The following is a 4,855-nucleotide window of genomic DNA, read 5'->3' as shown; positions in this document are numbered from 1 at the left end:
TAAATTAGAAATAACTTGTCAAGTCCATTGAACCATAAGTACATCGACACACGCCGTTGGTCAGCGTGTCTTTAATCATCCATGATTATTGAAACTACTTATTTATCAGCATGCATAAGTGCATCAATTTTTTCTCCACTTGCAAAGGTTGCTAACCAATGGAATGGGTGGTCGTGACAGTGTCGACGATGATGCGGACACGGTTGGCCCTGAAGTCGCGGGTCATCGCCGAGCCAGCAGGAAGGACATCTATGTCGGCGTCAAGCATGTCCTTAAGGATGATCTCCTTGGCCTCCTCGATGGACTTTACCACTACCTCCGGCCATGACGTCTTCTTCTCCTCTCCGGCGGGGGCTTTTGGGGCGGCGCAGCTCATCCTCGATTCCGTGAGCTGCAAACAATTGATCAAAAAAGTTCAGTTCAGACTACAAATCACAATAACAGTTGGCCCAAATAGTTCACCAAATCATCTTTCTTTTTTGTTTCACACTACGGATCAAAATAGCATAATGCTAGTCATATAGCTTTTTTCGAAAAGGAGGATAACCCCGGCCTCTGCATGAGGACGATGCATACGGAGAAACTTATTGGCAGAAAGCTTATGGGAATGGAAATATGGAATACATACCCAACACTACTCACCAGCTAAATGAACCTCGAGCTCACTCTGAACTTGACTGGTATGAGTATTTGCGTAACGCTAGGCCTATTTATAGGGAAGATCCTTCACGAGAGAAGATAGGGATAGGATGCTCCAACATGCATGAGACAAGCACGAGAGAAGAAAAGGTGCTCTCACACATGCAGGCGTGGAGCACGAGTACTTGTTTCATTGTGCTAACTAGCTAGCCTCATATGCAGAGAAGATGCGTTGGCACATGCATGCATGCACCGTGCGTGGTACACGAGGTGGCTCCTAAATTGGCCACACTTGATTTCGTAATGGACAACACGTTAGGGCTGCTAAAGAAGACCACAACTTGCCCGTGATTCAAGGGTCGATGGACGTGTAGCTCGGTGTATATCATGTCGGCTACTTGCATACTCCCTCGTCAAGGTTTATTAGCCCGACTAGTATTTTTTATTAAGTTGATCATCTATATAACTCAGTCGCATCGTGTTATTTATATAATACAAAAAGTATATCACTGGATTTACATTCAAAAGAGAATTCATAAAATATAATTTTTTGGCATACAGTTTATATTTTATTAGTTCATTTTATGGTCAAAGTTTGACAATATATATATATATATATATATATATATATATATATATATATACCTACCTATACTAATTTGAGACTCCCTAGAAATTAGCACGTTAATTAGAAATTAGGATCCGTTGATCTCGTGGGGCTGAGTTATAACGGTGTAGATTAGCCATGTAATTTTAAGCCTCCACGCCAATGATCAGAAAAAATTAGCCTTCATGTCAAATCTACGGTTTTCCCTAGAAATTAGCACGTTAATTAGAATTTAGGATCCGTTGATCTCGTGGGGCTGAGTTACAACGGTGTAGATTAGCCCACATAATTTTAAGCCTCCACGCCAATGATCAGAAAAAAATTAGCCTTCATGTCAAATCTACGGTTTAGATCATAATATCATACAATCAAAGTCCACCCCAAGGTTAAAAATTGTAGACGTACAATCCAGATCAAACAAGCAAACCGTGGATGTCAAAAAAGAAAAAAACAACAAGCAAACCGTGGTTGAGTCCTGATAGCATACGATGCATATCCACTCCAAGGTGAAGAAATTATAGACGTACAATCTCTAACCCTAACGTCTTGACGCATCCTCTCGCCCCACCTGCAAGCCTTCTTCTTCCACCTCTCGCCCCTCCTCCTCCTCCCATCTACCACAAGCCCATGGCACTCTCCCCCCTGCCACATTGGTCCCGCGACAACGCGAGGTGAAGCAATGAAGCAACCTCACTTCCTCTGATTGATCCACCTCCAGTAGGGGGTTAGCCTCCTGCTAGCTAATTTGTGCTTGATCGTTCGTTGCGTGTAGCTGCCGCCAAAACAGGTACACAGCGTCCAGCGGGCAAGAAAATAAACGCATGGACAGGCTCAGGAGAAATCACTCGATGGCCACGGGTACGTACCTTGCGTTTTCTGTATTGCTTCATTGGTAGATTACATAGCCTAGGTAAAGGATCTTAATGCCTCAGCTAGCTGACTATATAACCTATGATCAGATTACATGTACGTACAAGAAACAAAGCACACGATGATGTGATGCCTATGTGGATTGTGATTATTATTGCTAATGATGTGCCTCCATGTGTCCTCCAGGTAATCCCCGGGTGAGTGATTCCAATGCCATAACACGCACATGTACAGCGGCCAGCCGGCAGGAAAATGAACACACACGTAGGCGAACAAGAAATCGCTGGATGGCCATGGGCACGTACCTTGCGTTTTCTCTATTAATTCAGTGGTACATTACATAGCCTGGGTAAAGTATCTTAATGCCTCAACTAGCTTAATATGTAACATGTGATCGGATTACATGTACGTACAAGAAACAAAGCACATGATGATGTCATGCCGTTGTTGCTAACGATGTTTCTCCCTGTGTCCTCCAGGTCCTCCCTGAGTGAGTGATTCCAAGGATATTCAACAACGTTGGAATTTATTTCAGGATTAGTATTACAAACTGATGATCATAAGCAGCGACCAATACACTTAGGCAATGCCAAGTATAGGGGCTACAGAATAGTTTGCCTGGCATATTCAACAAGGTTGGAATTTAGATCTCGATCTTTTGAATGTGAGTGAATTGGTCGCTACTTGCTAGAAAACGTTGCGGACAGGACAATGGTGTATCAACCAAGGTTACAGCAGGTGTGCAACATCATCAGCGGATTTACAGATTCTTTCAAACGCGTTAACATAAATCGGATCTTCGCATGCAAAAATTCCGAGGGGTTGTTTTTCAATCTACCTGTTGGCAGGTGCATGTTCTACAAGATATTTCTCCTTTCTACTTGATCCGGTATGCGTCCAAGCTGGTTACTCAACATTTTTGTATTTAGCTTCTTCAGAATTTAATATGATCTTTACTCATGTGGAGTTGTAAGCTTAGAACAAATAAAAAAAGTGTTTCAAATATATATTAGCTTTCGTTAAAAAATTAAAGTGTCAACTGGGCTGGATATATACTAGCTTGGATGATACTAATTCCTCCCTCAGTGTGATCATATGTATATATATGTGCCTTTTGCTCACCAATTGTTAGCACAACATGCATGTCCACTCTTTTTTTCTTTTCAAAAGCAAAGGAGAACAAGCCTGAGCTCACTAGCATGTGCCTCATGTGTAATAAAACTGGATGCTTCAGACTATTATTTATTCAGAGGAGTTGATGGTGTGATCTCTTATATTTAGTTATTGTACAATGTCCCAAGTCACCAGAATTGTTTGACGCAAGGAGAGCATGAAGAAACCATTCTAACAGTTGTTTTAATATGAGTGTGTTCCTAACTCTTTTTTCATGCAAATTATGTTTCCACCTCATAATCAAATACAAAATATGTTCTGCCCATCCATGAAGTACTAATTGCTCCTTTTCTATTCTCCATATCATATACTTATTGTTTATTAAATTAGTGGCATGCCCATTTATTTCCTGGCAAGATCATCATCATACTGCAAACCTAAAATATAGAATTGCCAGCCCATTTTTCCTGGGCACGAATTGTCTGTTGGTGCTGCTTTTTTGTATCTATTTTATTTTTTTTATTTTTCGGAATTACAAAGCAAAGCTACATGTAAATTTACTCCAATGTATATGTTCTCCTTCTATTAAAAAAAGCATTTGGGTGCAAGTTGAAGAGAAAAAAATGTTTCTCAAACTACGTTTAGGTTTTCATTTCATCTATCGATATCAGGAAACTATATTAATCTCCTCCCGCTCTATTTCTCTTCCATGTGATCATATAGTCCAATATTTTTTATACATTCTAATGTGGTGTGCCTCACATGCACCGGCATCCACTACCATGCATCTGATCTGTACAAAAGTTTTGAATAGTTGATGGTACTGCCACTTAATCTCCGGGATTACATAAATAATTAAATGGCTTCTACGGGTGGATTCAAAGACGATATTGATACCAAAAGTTTGTGTATGGTTGTATTTTATAGTAAAGATTTTGATAATTGTAGAAAAAATTGACGGTTTTTGAGACCTGATTCTTTTTTTTTTTGAGAAAGGGACTTGATTCTTTCGATAATTACAACTACTAGAGGTGTAAAAATGTACATTATTTAATTAATTTGGATGAAAAAAACCAAGTCTTATAGTGTTTTCTGAAGTTCACTGTGTCGAACTTTTCAGCATTTGCACTGAATTGGTGCACAAAGAAACCACGTATTTTCGATCTTTTGAAAAATGGAAGTAACTCAAGGACCCGTGTTTATTTAGCTATTTGCTAGAACGGAAAGACTATATGCATCATCTCTCTCTCTATCTATCTCTCTCTCTCTCTCTCTCTCTCCGTTTAATAACGAAGAGTGTTGTTGAAAGGATCTAGATGGTGACTAGAGGGGGGGGGGGGGTTGAATAGGCGTTTTAAAACTTCTACGGATTTGGCTTTATCCTAATGTGGAATTAAACTAACAGATACTTTTCAAGCACAAATCCTAAAAAGGGGAGGCTCAACTAAGTGCAGCAACAACCTACGCTAAACAACATAGGCACTTAAGCAAACTAGCAAGCATAAACTATATCACAAGACATGGAAATGTAGGAACAATTAAGCAATTCAACTAGCACAAGATATATCAATATGAGCAAGTATGAATTGCGGAAAGTAAAGGGTGTGGGTATGAGATAACCACAAG

At 39.9% G+C, this 4,855-nt stretch overlaps 1 non-coding gene across 1 annotated transcript; it reads right to left on the bottom strand.

Annotated features, from left to right (window-relative positions):
- LOC109756170 (uncharacterized) lies at positions 1 to 1,184 on the bottom strand. The gene is made up of 2 exons (XR_012200168.1): positions 629 to 1,184; positions 1 to 391 (listed from the first exon to the last, which is right to left on the bottom strand). It is a non-coding gene; the product is annotated as an uncharacterized protein (transcript).
- Between the last annotated feature and the right edge of the window lie 3,671 nt (positions 1,185 to 4,855).

This window comes from Aegilops tauschii, chromosome 1, assembly GCF_002575655.3.
Source record: "Aegilops tauschii subsp. strangulata cultivar AL8/78 chromosome 1, Aet v6.0, whole genome shotgun sequence".
Taxonomy (NCBI): domain Eukaryota; kingdom Viridiplantae; phylum Streptophyta; class Magnoliopsida; order Poales; family Poaceae; genus Aegilops; species Aegilops tauschii.
The sequence above is the reverse complement of the archived record's forward strand: the minus strand, read 5'-3'. Positions and strand labels throughout refer to the sequence as shown.